At 39.1% G+C, this 16,102-nt stretch overlaps 1 long non-coding RNA gene across 1 annotated transcript; it reads left to right on the top strand.

Annotated features, from left to right (window-relative positions):
• Positions 1 to 1,282: 1,282 nt before the first annotated feature.
• LOC122005652 lies at positions 1,283 to 10,960 on the top strand. Its single transcript, XR_006118449.1, has 2 exons — positions 1,283 to 1,337; positions 10,649 to 10,960. It is a non-coding gene; the product is annotated as an uncharacterized LOC122005652 (long non-coding RNA).
• Positions 10,961 to 16,102: the final 5,142 nt, after the last annotated feature.

Genomic DNA, 16,102 nt, shown 5'->3' with positions numbered 1-16,102 from the left:
TGTTTGATATCCATAGCATGTTAGGTTTATCGCCTGTGACGTATCCGTGCTTATATCATATGATTTATTGCCATGAGTTTTGTATTACCATGAGTATCTTAGTTTCTAGAATAAGTGACATACCATGTTTTACTGAGGTTAGGACTAGGTTACGGACTTTTGGTTTCGGTCATGTGTATCGAGATTATCTGATACTTAGGTTTTATCTGTGACCGACTTGTGTACCTCTATTTGTATATCATATATGATTCGTGTACCTAGACCTTGATTCTTGATATATGCATATTGTTGGTACATATGTTATGGAAGGAGATATGTTTAGGATCTAGGTTCTTATACCATAGAGGACCTGTATGCCCTAGATCCGTGGATTTGACCTACTGATCCTGTGGTACCCACATTATGTATATATGGATTTTTCTTGATCGGGATATTCCATACTTATTATGTTCGGGACGTAGGGTTATTGATATTCTATCGACTGTGTACTCTAGATCTTGGTATGTGACCATCGCTTTTATATACCCATTTTGTATGTATGGATATGGTTATGTTGATCGGTTTTTGCCATGCTTAGTGTCATGCATCGTGATTGCATCTTGTCGATAATCGACTCCGTTGTTGTTGAGCACATCGCGATTCGTGGATCTGCACCACCACTCGTGGGTTAGTGGTCGATTCGAGGCGTATGTGTTCTGGCGAGGACTTTGTTTAGCTACGTTGGTCATTCGTGGGTAGTGTGACCTGGCGTGTTAAGCGAGGATTCCTCCGTCGTGATGTCGGGAGTTGAGGCGTTGAGCTCCCGTTTATGATTTGGGGTCGCGGGGCGGAGTACTCAAAGATCCCGTCCGCTCGGTCATATCGGAGAGCGATGGACGACAGTGTCTGGTTGTCCCTACCCCCGCTCGGTCTCACCGTTTATGTGTGAGATGGTAGTAGCGTCGGGGTGACGAGGCCGCGTCGTTGCATCATATCGTTGATCGTTTATATTTTATGATTGTGTTTCTGCGTTTGGTTCTTTGCGTTTGGTTGAATCGTACTTTTGACTGCGCATATCGGATTATTGACACTTCGGTTTGCGACTTCTTTTTATGCGGATAGGAGTTCTGGTGATCTGACTTCCTCGATTACCTTCGACTGCGTATTCCTATATATGATTAGGAAGTTGTATTCCATGTTTGTTCTATTAGATATATCTTACTACTCATATCCATTGGTATTCACTGAGTTGTTGAACTCACCCCGTTGACACTATCTTTACCAGGTTATTTATGGTGTCGCTTGGAGCATCCTGTCTGCTGGTCCCCACGTCACATCAGAAGACTTATCGGTTTCACGTATGTTTTGCTTGTTTTATGTATCAGTTTGTTTAGCTCTGTACTCTGGTTTATTTTTGGAGAGTTGATGTTGTTATGTGGTGTTTTGCATTTGTTATTGGTTGTGTAAGCCTAGCCGGCTAGCAGTTTTGTGTTTTGGTTTTTGGTACAGCCGAGTGGGCTGCTTTATTATTAACTGCGTGGTGTTTGCTTTCTTTTATTGTATTATTCCAGCCGCATGTGGCTGAGGTATATAGTGCTTGTAGAAAAGTTTCAGATTTGTCCGCCGTACAGGGGAGATGCTGCCGAAATTTCTTCGGACAGAGACTCCTCTGGGGCGTGACAATTTAGTGGTATCAGAGCAACCTTGCGACCGTGAGTGCGCCTGTGGCAGGAGCACCCAGGGCACTACCTAGCGAGGGAGATTCTGGGATTTGTTTGTGGTGTGATTCTTGGTTACACAACGAGGACGTTGTGTCTTTAAGTGGGGGTGATTGTAATACCTTAGTTTTGAGATTCTGGTTAAATATGACTTAAAAGGTTAGATTGTACTATCCATATCACCAAGGTGCACCTTCCTTTTCGGAAGCCCAAACTTAAGAACTCCAAAGTTAAGCGTGCTTGGCTTGGAGAAATCTGAGGATGGGTGACCTCCTGGGAAGTTTTCCAGGGTGCGTGCGAGTGAGGACAAATCACGCTGAAAGGACCTCCGGTGGTCTGTGGAGCTAGTCGTCAACCCGATGGGCAACTGTGGTGGCGTTCCCGGTTCGGTTCGGTGGGGCCCGCCCGGGCCGGGGCGTTACAATTAGGTTAATTAAGCACATGTCATACATAATTTAGGCAGGTTAATAGTAGGATGTGCTAAGTTTGTGGATGCAGGATCCAACTATTATGGCTTTTAGTTATTATGTGTGTGATTGGACCCTTGGACATGTCAAGGGCATTTATATGTGTGTGCATGATTGTATTAAAATACAGCAGGAGCTGTATTTAGTTTTATTAGGATTTTATTTTTGATCTAGATACATGTACATTCCTTTTATGGAATATAGGATCAAAATGTAAAATTCTATGTAGCGAATCTTGCAAAGCGTGGAACCTTCTAAGGACCAGAGGCGCAGCGGAACAAGGAGCAAGATGGATGCGACAGCTAGACCCGGTAGCGGTGGCCAAATATGGCGGCGACTTGGGATGACAACACACGGAGGACAACTAGAGATAAAAGCCATAATAGTTGAAAATTAGATTTTCTATTTATTGCTTTTATATTGTCCTATATATATGCGTGTTAGTTTACAAGTTTAGTAGGCTAACATAGTTAAAATTCTCATTTATAAATAACTAAGTGGGAGAGGATTTTTAAGTAAATCCCGTGGTCTCCATTACTTGGTTTGTAAGTGATGCAAACAAGCTTGCGCGGCTCCGAGTGCCTTCCTCCATATCGGATAAGCTTGTTTGCGGATCACTAGAGCAGACTTCCATTTTGGATGACTATAGGAAGTTAATTAAGGCGTGTGATCTTCCCCACCGGAAGGGCATAATCTTATTAATGGACTTGGTGTCAAGTAATGGTATACACTTGACACATCGATATCCTCCCCATCGGAGTCACCGCTATTATTTGTGTGACGAATAATACCAACTATTAATTTTATTTGTCAAAGTTAGGTTGACAAGATAATATAATCGATGGGTTAAAACCCTCCTTTTACGAATGTTGAATTTGTATCGTCCACACTAACGTGACATACAAAATTCACGGTGTTATGAGTGTTGGTTAATTTAAAATAGTATTGTTTGAGGAATCGATATTATTCTAAATTTAGAGTTCGACCAAAAGTTATTTGTGATTCTTAGAATGACTTTCAACCCATTGTCCATCATACTTGATAGAATAGACTTACTGGACCTAATTACATAGATTTAAAAGAAACTTAGACATTGTTCTTATCTCTGAAAGCTATAAATTTATCTGGTTGAGCAGTGCCCTGAAGCACCTCTTGGTGAATCTACCCAAGAGGAGATTGAATATCATAGGAAATGGGTAAGCGGATGAGATGGCGGCGGTGTTACATTTGGCTTGATGTCGAATGTATTCAACATCGATCAGATTTACCAACAACCTATGATATTATGAACAATCTCGAGGAACTCTTTAGTCGTCGGGATAGGGCTCTAGGCAAGAAGCCATGAGAAAGATAATGGCGGCCACCAGCGAGAGGGTACTCCTGTGAGGATCGTATCCTAAAGATGATGGCTTATCCGAACGAGATACAGATCCTTGGAGGAGAAATTGATGGGAAACCCGGATCGATATGATTCTCCAAACGCTACTTAGTTTCCGCTTGAACTATAATATGAATAAGAGGATTTATTCATTAAGCGGAACTCTTGTAACTTCAAGAAGGATTATTTCAATCACGATGCTTAAATTCACTATCTTTGAAAATGGTTACCTTACAAGAGAGGAAAGAAGAAGAAAGCAGATGATTCGAAAGAAAGTGAATAAATCTCAGTGTACGGGTTAAAAGTTGGAGTGAAGAAGTCGAAGGGAAAATGCTTCATCTATTGGAAAGTGGACTATCCTCGTAGGAACCAAAACAATGGTATATCTCATGCTCTAGTTGGTGAAACATGTTTAGCGGTGTTATCTACCAAGACTGGTGTGTGAATCGGAGCCACCGATCATGTCTGCAATTCTGCGGGGTTCGAGAAAGCGACTATATGAAGGAGAGATTACCGTTTACATGGGTAATACAGTGGTGGCAGCTGTTGCAGTGGGAGACGTCTACTTATCTTTTAGTAGAAATAGAAATTTGATTTTAAGAAATTGTCTTTATGTACCCAGTTTTAGAAAGAATTTAATTTCAGTTTCTAAATTATTTTTAGATGGATATTCAGTTTCCTTTGGTAACGATGTAGTTATTAAAAGAAATAAAGTGATTATCTATTCTGGTGCATTAGTTGGCAATTTGTATACTTTAAATCCAATTTCTTCCACAAAGCAAAACATGGAAATTTATAACTCATCTTCTAATTCTAATAAGAGAAAAGAACCTTCAGAAATGAACCAAGCATATCTTTGGCATCTAAGGCTTGGTCATATTAACTTAAGTAGGATTCAGAGGCTTATAGCCGATGGACTTTTGTGTTCATTTGAGTTGGAAAATTTTTCAACTTATGAATCTTGCTTAGAAGGTAAAATGACCAAGAGGCCGTTCAAGGCCAAGGGGTATAGAGTCAAAGAAGTGTTAGAATTGGTTCACTCTGATTTGTGTGGTCCTATGTCTGTCCAGGCAAGAGGAGGTTTTGAATATTTTGTCTCTTTCATAGATGATTATTCAAGATACGGATATATTTACCTAATGCGCCGCAAGTCCGAGTGTTTTGATAAGTTCAAAGAATGCAAGACTGATGTGGAAAAACGATTAGGTAAAAGTATCAAGACACTACGATCTGATCGTGGTGGCGAATACCTCTTAGGAGAGTTTAGGAATTACTTATCAGAAGTCGGGATTCAATCCCAATTGTCTGCACCTGGAACACCCCAACAGAATGGTGTAGCGGAACGAAGGAATAGGACTCTTATGGAGATGGTTAGATCAATGATGAGTTATTCGGAATTACTAAATTCATTTTGGGGATATGCTCTGGAAACGTATCGTTCGAACTTAGTACCTTCTAAATCGGTTTCTTCTACTCCCGTAGAATTGTGGAATGGGTGAAAACCCAGTCTAAGACATATTCGGTTGGGGTAGTCCAGACACGTGCTAAAATCGAGATCTTGATAAGTTAGAATCTCGTATAAAAGTTCGCGTGTTTGTGGGATATCCCAGACGAAAGGAGGTTTATTTTATAGTCTAAAGACGGAAGGTCATTGTTAGCACCAATGCCAGTTTTATAAGAAGACTATATAATGGATCACAAGCCCAGTAGTAAAGTTGTTTTAGAAGAACTTGAGAGGACACGTCTACTTCAGTACCAACAGTACAAGATGAAGTACCACAAGAGACCGCAACACGTGTCACACATGATACACAACCACAGACAGTGCCTCGTCGTAGTGGGAGGGTTGTGAGGCGACTGAGAGATTCATGTTTTGGGAGAGTCTTCGGACTTGATCCCGGGTAAACATGAACCTGATCCACGAACATATGACGAAGCACTCCAAGATATAGATGCGGCATCTTGGCAAAAGGCAATGAATTCGAAATAGTCTATGTACTCTAATAAGGTCGGGAGCTTGTAGAACCACGATGGTGTAAAAGCCGTTGGATGCAAGTGGATCTACAAAAGGAAAAGAGGAACGACGGAAGGTAGAAACCTTCAAAGCTAGGCTTGTTGCGAAAGGGTACACTCGGAAAGAGGAATCGATTATGAGAAACCTTTTCACCGGTAGTCATGCTTAAGTCTATCCGGATACTCTTATCCATTCGCTCATATGGATTATGAGATTTGGCAAATGGATGTCAAGACGACTTTCCTTAATGGAAGTCTTGAAGAGAACATCCATATGCAACCGGAAGGGTTCATTGAAAAAGCAAAGAGCATCTAGTGTGCAAGCTCAGTCCATTTATGGAGTGAAGCAAGCTTCAATGTCTTGGAATATCGGTTTAATGAAGTAATCCGATCTATGGATTTATTCAGTGTTAGGATGAGTCTTGTGTATACAAGAAGTGTAAGCGTGGTGGTATTTCTTGTACTATCGTAGATGATATTTTGTTAATTGGCAACAATGTTAAGGTATTATCGCGTAAGGGTATGGTTGTCCAAACAATTTGATATGAAGGACTTAGAAGAGTGTGCACACATTCTTGGGATCAAAGTGATAAGGGATCGCGAAAAGAATGTTGTGTCATCCCTGAGCTTCGTATATAGATACATTCCTTGCTCGTTTTAGTACGCAGGATTCGAAAGGTTTTTACCTTGTAGACATGAAGTAGCTCTATCTAAAGGATGTCTCGAAGGCGTCGAAAGAGATAGAGGAGATGAAGCAGTTCCTTATGCTTGGTGTAGGAAGCCTAATGTATGCAATCTATCACGAGACACGATATACATTTTCTTGGTAGGCGTGGCGTGAATATCGAGTAACCTGACAAGGACATTGTGCGGTAAAGCATATATTAAAGTACACGAGAAGGACTAGAGATTATATGCTAGTTTACCAAGCGGACGATCCGCTCCTGGGTTACACGGATTGATTTTCAATCGGATAGGGACAACATAAGTCTACATCGGGCTATGTGTTTACTTTAGGAGGTGGAGCCATTTCATGGAGGAGTGTTAAGCGAAATCGTTTGGACTCAACCATGGAAGTCGAGTATGTAGCAGCTCTGAGGCGGTTAAAGCGGTATGGCTCGGGAACTTTCTAATGGACATAGATGTGATTCTGGTTTGCCCAAATCATCACAATTTATTGTGATAATAGTATGCTGATTCTGAACTCGAAGGAACCACGAGCCCAAAGGAGTAAACATATAAGGCAAGTACCACGTCGAGATATCGTGAAGCGAGGAGAAGTTGTCATCGCCAAGATTACATCAGCGGATAACCTAGCAGATCCTTTCACTAAGGCCCTTCCGGCGAAAGCTTTCGATCGGCATGTGGAGGGAATGAGAATCAAATGTATGGTAGAAGATATGACAGCTTAGTCATTAGTATAAGTGGGAGATTGTTGGAGTGTATACTGAAAGCCTAAGCTTTGTAAACATTCATTATGAATAAAGAATCACATTTGGTCAAATTGTCTACATTTGTTTGTAGTTGTTCATATAATTTATATTGTAGATAACATAGTATGTGGTGTCACATGCAGAAGATGATGGTATCAGTACCTTATAAATTATAAACAGTAGCTCACGACTAAAATAGAAAGGAACAAACCATTAGAAGGTCGTAGTGTAATTAGATATTAGTTTATCTTGACTATATAATTACAATAGTACACTCAGAGTGTATTGATTAGGACCATTTGAGTTTGTTTCTTTTATACTGACTTTATAAAGGAACAAAGTCCTCGGTTATTATGGAAGTATGTGATCTTAATCCTAATATAATAACAAGCACATATATTTGATATTTATTTCTTTAATTTATCAATGGGTGAGATTTAGTTCGATGAATCAATAAGCCCGATAAGTTGGGAAATGATATCACTTATAGTGTGTGTTGTTGATTATAGAAGGAAACTGTGTCCTAGAGATACTAGATTGATAATGTCCCCAAGAGGAGCTCATAAGGATTGTCATGTTAAACCCTGCAGGTGGACTTAGTCCGACATGACGATAAGGTTGAGTGGTACTACTCTTGGACTTAGATATTAATTAAATGATTTGTCAGTAACTCACTTAATTAGTGGACATTCGATATCTTAAACACAGGGAGACTAACACACTCATAATAAGAAGGAGCCCAAAAATGTAATTTGGGATTGGTGCGGTAGTTCAATAATAATTCTCTAGTGGAATGAATTATTATTGATAAAATTAAGTTGTGTGTTCGTGGCGAACACGGGATGCTTAATTTTATCGGGAGACCAAAACCAATTCCTCCTCTCGGTCCCTATCGTAGCCTCTTATTTATAGAGTACTATACCCACCTATACCCACCTTCTATACTCAATGGGGCGGGCCAAGCTAGCTTGGGAACAAGCTAGGGCCGGTCTAGGTATGGGTGGTAGGCCCTAGCTTGAACCCAAGCTAGTGGGGGCCGGCCAAATTAAATTATAAAGGAATTTTAATTTTAGTTTTTATTATGTGGAAGAAATAATTTATTAAAGAGAATTAAAATTAAAATATCTCTCTTAAAAAAGATCTACAAAAGATTAAAGAAAGAGATTAGATCTCTTTCCTTATTTGTAGATTGATGAGATATTTTATTTTCTCTTTAAAATTATTCACATATTGATAAAATTAAAATTATAGAAATTTCCTTTTATCAACCATGAAGAGATTTTTGAAGAGAAATTTTATTTTTTAAAATTTTCGGAAACAAATTAGGAAGTTTTAATTGTTGATTGAAACTTGTCCAATTTGTTCTTCATGATATGGCCGACCACTTGAATTTAATTGGGGAAATTTTATTTTATTTTTCTTAATTAAATCATGTCAAGGAAATTAAGGAAATTTTATTGTAATTAAATTTCCTAATTTGCCTAGGCCAAGGAATATAAAAGAAGGGGTGAGGTGCCTTCGAGACACAATCTCTATTATTTTCTCCCTTTTTTCTTGTGGCCGGCCATCATCATCTCCCTCTCTTCCTCTTGTGGTGGCGAACCTCTCTCTTCCATTGGAGCTCTTGTGGTGGCGGATACTACTTGGAGAAGAAGAAGAGAGAAAGCTAGCATCTCTTGGAGTTTGGTTGGTGTTTGATCTTCTTCCTTGGTGAAGCTTCTTGATTGTGGCCAAACCTAGCTAGGAGAAGAAGAAGGTGGTTGGTGGTTTCTCATCTTGGAAGATCGTTGCCCACACGACGTCCAATAGAAGAGGAATACGGTAGAAGATCAAGAGGTTTTCTACAAGGTATAACTAGTAATTTTTCTTTCCGCATCATACTAGTTATTTATGGAAATAATACCAAATACAAGAGGCTTACGTTCTAGAATTTCGAATATGTTTTTCGATGTTGTGTTCTTTTATTTTTTCTTTTCCTTGTGATTTGATTATTCTCTTCGGTTAACCTAAAGTTATTTTAGGAAATTAAATATTAGATTTTTATAAAAGGTTTTGTCTAGTCGGTGGTGGTTGCTCCCATATCCAAGAAGGTTATGTGCCTCGCCACGTCAGTACTGGGAACCGATTATGGAAATTAATATTTAATGGAATTAATAACTTAAGGTGATTTGGGTCGAATGTGTTAAGTTCCGCAGGAGATCCAAGTCAAAACCTAAAAGAACAAATAGATTAAGTTTTGGATCAAACGTGTTAAGTTCCGCAGGCGATCCAAAATTTAATTTAAAAGAACACATGGTAGCTAGGAAAAGGTTCAGACCTTTGTACAAAATTTTTGTACAGTGGAACCTATAGGTTTCCGAGTAGCAACCAACAGGGTTTGTGTTTGCTAAAAATCACGCATGTGGTGCTATGTATCATGAAACATTAGATAATTGAGCCATGTTTAAATGTTGCTTGAAAAACCTAGAACCATGACATGTAGGTTTCGGCCAAAACCAAGAAAACTAGGGTTTATGTTGCTAAAGATTCCTATGTTATGATAAGTACCATGTGTTACTAATGTGATGCTTTCCTTGTTTAAAATGTTGCTTAAGATTCAAGACCATAACCCTTGCAAGTTTCGGTCAAGTCATGATTAGGGTTTGTAGAAAGTTCTAAGAAAAAAAAAAGAGGATTCCAACTATGCATGATAATGACTCTCTATGATATGCTATATGAAATGTGAACTTCATGATTACCATGTTATGTTTATGCAAGACATATGTATGATGATATGCTATAAGAGTTGCTTTCCTATAAGTTGCGATCAAGAGCACTCTTCATGATATGACAAGAACATGCTATGCTCCATGATATGACAAGAACATGATATACCTTATGACATGACAAGAACATGCTATGCTTTATGATATGACAAGAACATGCTATTTGACTTTTGTATTGGCTTGTACTGGACCCTAAGAATGGTCCATGGGATGGGCTCCTAAGTTGCCCCTAGGTCGATGGTCAATGAAATGGGCCCAGTAAGGGATGAGCTCCTAAGTTGCCCCTATGTTGATGGTCAAAGAAATGGGCCTAGTTCCTAATAGGTTCGAGATTAGCTACCTCGGATTTATTTAGGATGCGCGTAAATTTATGTATGTGGTTCAAAGTCGGGCCCTCATGTTGAGATTATGTTTAAGTACCTATGTAATATATGTTTTCAAAGGAACATCTTGCATATATGCATTATCATAAGTTTTCAAAAGAACATCATGCCTATAAGCATGCTTTATGGTTTTCTTTATGCTCTTATATACTATGTTTTCATACTCTCTTGAGTGATGTCTAAAATGCCTATATGAACATGCTATATGTTTTTCTTTATGCTCTTATATACTATGTTTTTTATACTCTCTTGAGTGATGCCTAAAATGCCTATATGAACATGCTATATAATTTTCTTTATGCTTTCATACACTATGTTTCCATACTCCCTTGAGCTATGTCTAAAATGCCTAGATGAACATGCTATTACTTTATGCTTATGCTCTCACATGCAATGTTTATTGTCCATGTTTTTATGTTCTTTTCCTTTCACGTTATGATTCATGGTTTTGTGAGTAGGAAAGGGATCTTACTAAGCCTATGTGCTTATAGTTTAATTTTCTTGTACTGCAGAAAAGGGTAAAGAATGGATAAACTAAGGGGAGTAGCAGGAAGGGCAAGTGCGTGTGTGACAGTGGCATGGTGGAAGTGATCTGTCTATGTTTTCAAGACTTATATATGTTTTAGACTTTTGCATGTGAACTTATACTATTTCCTATTGCATGAAACTTTGTTAGTTATCATGAACTCTAGAGAATAATATCCATGTTAGTTTCATATTGGACACTTTATGCTCTAGTTAAAAAAGCATGTATTATGTTTCAAGGGGTAGATATCAAGTCACGTTATGGACTCTAGAATGTCCACATGTTTGATATGTTACAAGATGATATTGTTCTCCAGATTTTGTTGTTAACATGCATATGATTTGTTGGGATTTTCGGGCAGCAAAAATCACATTTTCGCGTTGCGGAAACCCCGAATCTCCCATGCCACCGGATCCGTGCGAAATTTATAAAACAAAATTTCATGTACGAGTTTACTAAAGCCTAGTTCTACACTAGGAGAAGGAATTTACCCTCGACGCGATGCCCTTCGCAATCCCGCTTGTCCAACGGTTCGTCGGATCTCGAGATCGTCAAGCGTACGATCCTCTAGAAGTATCCACATGAACAAACTAGGTGGAGAAGACCAAACGAAGGTGTGCTAGCACCTTATGTGGTTTGGCCAAGGAGGAGGAGAGGGAGAGGAGAATGAGAGCAAGGAAGAAGATGAGAGTTACACATAAAATGAAAACTCACACAAGAGCATAACGTGGCCGGCCACATAATGGCTTGTAACCCCCTTCTCATTTAATGTGGAGGTCATTAAAGAGGAGATTTGTAACCTCCATGAGGTGGTACACACATGTGCCAATTAGGATGATGTGGCACATCATCATTAGTCCTCCTAATGCCAACTCACAAATGAGGTGACAAATAGTCAAGTCAAACTTGACTCTTCCTCTTCCTCTCAAGTCAAGTCAAATTTGACATTATAACTCCCATGGTTGATCAAATCCAACCATTTGATTCAAGCCAATTTAATATAATGGATCTAATTCATTTAATTAAATTGATTCAATCAGTCATAATCTAAATTAGACTCATTGAACACATGAATCAAATTGAGTCCAACTCAATTAGCCCAATTAGGATTACTCTTAATCCAATTTGATTCATCACATGAATCTAATCCTCTTGGTTCATCATATGAACCTAATCTCCATCTAATTGTCCTTTGTGTGTGACCCTATAGATTCTTATAACGTTGGCAATTCTCCTAAACCCATTTAGAAGAATAAGTAATGAGCGGTATCTAGCAACACATCATTACTATCCAAATTATAAGAATGTTGAGATCCAACATCACCTTGTGACTAGTAATTGTGACTCCTCACAATATATGACAAGTGTCCTTCTATCCTAGACATCTAGATTGATCAATATGAGACATAAACCGTGTCATCCTCTAATCAATCTAAATCTTGAACTCCAAGTAGACTCACTCAATCAAATGAGCTCAATATCTAATATTGACTCATTTGGGTATGGCCATGCACTTCGTGGTCTCACTCTATCAAGAATATCGATGTTGCACCCGTCATATAGGAGGGATAGATCCCATCTACATCACTCACATCCCTCTGCATAATTCGTTACATACCCAGTAATCACCTTTATAGTTCACCCAGTTACGGGTGATGTTTGACGAAGCCAAAGTACGTAACTCCTTATGTAGGGATCCATGGTGACTTTAGGTCTAAGGACTAGTAGTCATACTAATAGCCACATGAGAAAGTATATGACACTCATATAACGATCCATGATACTTTCTCATGGCGGGTCATTCAGTATACATTCTCCAATGCATACCCATGTGTCAACTTGATGTCTCCATATCCATGACTTGTGAGATCAAGTCATCGAGTTGACCTACATGCTTGTCTCGTTGCATTAACATTGTCCTTGAATTTTAATACTCGACTAGAAATGATTAAGAGTAGTGTTCCCTATATCATCTCACTATCGATTCAACCAATTGATTGATATAGGTAAGAACCTTCTACTCAAGGACGCTACTATACTTAGTTATTTGACATCAATACAAGTAAGTATAATAATCAAAACAAATGCCTTTATTAATATACAAGAATATAATACAATGAGTCCATACAACAATCATCAAATGATTGGCTCTAGGGCTCTAACTAACAATCTCCCACTAGCACTAGTGTCAATCAGTGTAGGCTCTAAGCCCCAATGACCTAGTGTGACCATCATGTTTTCTCTGTGCCAAAGACTTGGTCAAGGGATCTGCGATGTTAGCCTCTGTAGGTACTCTGCAAATCTTCACATCTTCTCTCTCGATAATCTCTCGAATGAGATGGAAACGCCGTAGTATGTGTTTTGTTCGCTGATGTGAGCGAGGTTCCTTAGCCTGTGCTATAGCTTTATTGTTGTCACAATAGAGCTCAATAGGGTCAGCGATACTAGGAACTACCCCAAGTTCAGAGATGAATTTGCGGATCCAAATTGCCTCCTTTGTTGCTTATGATGCAGCAATATACTCGGCCTCTGTTGTAGAATCAGCGACTGTGTCCTGCTTCGAACTCTTCCAGCTCACAGCACCACCATTTATGTAAAACACGAACCCTGACTGCGATCGATAATCATCTTGATCAGTCTGGAAGCTGGCATCACTGTAACCCTTTACAGCTAGCTCATCATTGCCTCCATATATCAAGAAATATTCTTTAGTCCTTCTTAAGTACTCAAGAATATTCTTGACCGCTATTCAGTGACTTTCACCTGGATCTGACTGGTATCTGCTCGTCATGCTCAAAGCATACGAGACATCAGGATGAGTACATAACATGATGTACATGATAGATCCTATGGCTGAAGCATAAGGGATCAGATCCATGCGTGTTGGGTTTTTCGGGCCGCGAAAATTATTTTTCGCGTCGCGGAAACCCCGAATCACCCATGCCACTGGATCTAGTGCGAAGAAAAACTTTTGAAAATACGAATATGAGTTTCAAACTATGATCTACAGTAGATCTACAAAGGAAAAACATTTTATACCTTTGAAGCGTGCCCTCGCAAATCCCGCTCGTCCAACGGTATGCCGGATCTCGAAGTTGTCAATGTAGACAACTCTCTAGTGATATCCACACGAATAAGAAGTGTTCTCTAACACTCAAGGATGGAGAAGAGAGAACCACAAGTGTGCTAGCACTCTCTAGGGCTCTCGGGTAGGATTGGAAGAAGAAGAAAGGTAAAGAAGAGAACACACTCCTCTAAAATCTCTATGTGACTTTCACTAACCTTTCTTCTTGGATTAGATTTACTCTCCTTTCTTCTCCCTTGCTTGAAACCCATGACCAAGAGAAGAGAAGGAGCAAGAAGAGAGCTTAGGAGGAGGAAGATCACTTGAATGAGAGTTACACTTGCAAAATGAAACTCTTTTCATCTAATTAAGTGGTTTGTAACCTCCATGGGATACCAAAGGTCACAACTCTTGGTAACTCCCATGAGGTGTCACTACACTTAAATAACCATGATGATGTGGAGCATCATCATTGGTCCACTTAATGCCAACTCACCAATGAGGTGGCATAAAGTCAAGTCAAACTTGACTCTTCATCTTCCTCTCAAGTCAAGTCAAACTTGACTTAATCTCTCTCATGGTTGATCTAATCCAACCATTTAATTTAAGCCAATTTAATATAATGAATCTAATTCATTTAATTATATTGATTCAATGAGTCATAATCTAAATTAGACTCATTGAACACATGAATCAACTTGAGTCCAACTCAATTAGCCCAATTAGGATTACTCTTAATCCAATTTGATTCAACAAATGAATCTAATCCTCTTGGTTCATCATATGAACCTAATCTCCATCCACTTGTTCTTTGTGTGTGACCCAATAGGTTCTTGTAACGTTGGCAATGCCCCTAAACTCATTTAGAAACATAAGTAATGAGCGGTATCTAGCAATACATCATTACTACCCAAGTTACAAGAATGTTGAGATCCAACATCACCTTGTGACTACTAATTGTGACTCCTCACAATATATGACAAGTGTCCTTCTATCCTAGACATCTAGATTGATCAATGTGAGGCATACACCGTGTCATCCTCTAATCAATCTAAATCTTGAACTCCAAGTAGACTCACTCAATCAAATGAGCTCAACATCTCATATTGACTCATTTGGGCATGACCATGCACTTAGTGGTCTCACTCTATCAAGAATAATGATGTCTCTCCCGTCATATAGGAGGGATAGATCCCATCTACATCACTCACATCCCTCTGCATAATTTGTTACATACCCAGTAATCGCCTTTATAGTCCACCCAGTTACGGGTGACGTTTGACGAATCCATAGTATGTAACTCATTATGTAGGGAACCATGGTGATTTCAGGTCCAACGACTAATAGTAATACTAATAGCCACATGAGAAAGTATATGACACTCATATAACGATCCATGATACTTTTTCATGGCGGGTCATTTAGTATACATTCTCCAATGCATACCCATGTGCCACCGCCACACACATCTTCGTTGCCCCTCCTGCTGCTCCTTTAACTCATCCTGCTTTTTCCTTTATCTGTGGTACAAGGAATGTAAGCTATGAGCACTCATGGCTCAGTAAGTTCCTTTCCTACTCACTAAAACAAAAAATCAGCACATAATCAAGAATGTATCAACAAGTCATAATCTCAACTAATAATGGCATAACCTAGCATTCTATTCAAGCATATCATGCATCATAATATAATCACCACTAGTCATGGCATATCAAACATCATCATGGCCGAAACATATACCTAGTGCATTGCATAAAACATAGCTAGACATGGCATAACAACCAAGTATCATGGTATATCAAAGCATGGCCGAAACATGTATATCAAAGCATCATAACTATGGCCGAACATGTACATCAAGGCATCATCATACCCATGGCCGAAATCTATATATCAAGCATCAACATATCCATGGCCGAAATATGTCTATAAGGTATAGCATGAACATAACATAATCATACCTTATCATGGCATATCATAATCAAGAGCATAGCATGAAACATAGCATAATCATAAGATGTATGCAATATGATTTTGGAAAACATGTATCCGAAAAACATGTGTATGTCTCATGATCTTTAAAACCATTTTCTTTTACATATATATACTTGAAAGTAATCTCAACATAAGGGGGATCCCGGCTATGTACCACTTACATATTGCGCGCAACCTTGTAGGTCCAAGGTAGCAAGTCTTGAACCCTACGAGGCAAACATACTAGGCCCTTAGTCCTAGGGGCACTTAGGAGCCCATCCCTAACGAGGTCCTTAGTCCCCGGGGCACTTATGGAGCCCACCCTTGGTACAAGCCACTCACACATAAAGTAAAGTACATGTCATACATATCATGTATCATAAAAGCATGCATCACTTAGGC

Source organism: Zingiber officinale, chromosome 7B (genome assembly GCF_018446385.1).
Source record: "Zingiber officinale cultivar Zhangliang chromosome 7B, Zo_v1.1, whole genome shotgun sequence".
NCBI classification, from domain to species: Eukaryota; Viridiplantae; Streptophyta; class Magnoliopsida; order Zingiberales; family Zingiberaceae; genus Zingiber; species Zingiber officinale.
The sequence above is the reverse complement of the archived record's forward strand: the minus strand, read 5'-3'. Positions and strand labels throughout refer to the sequence as shown.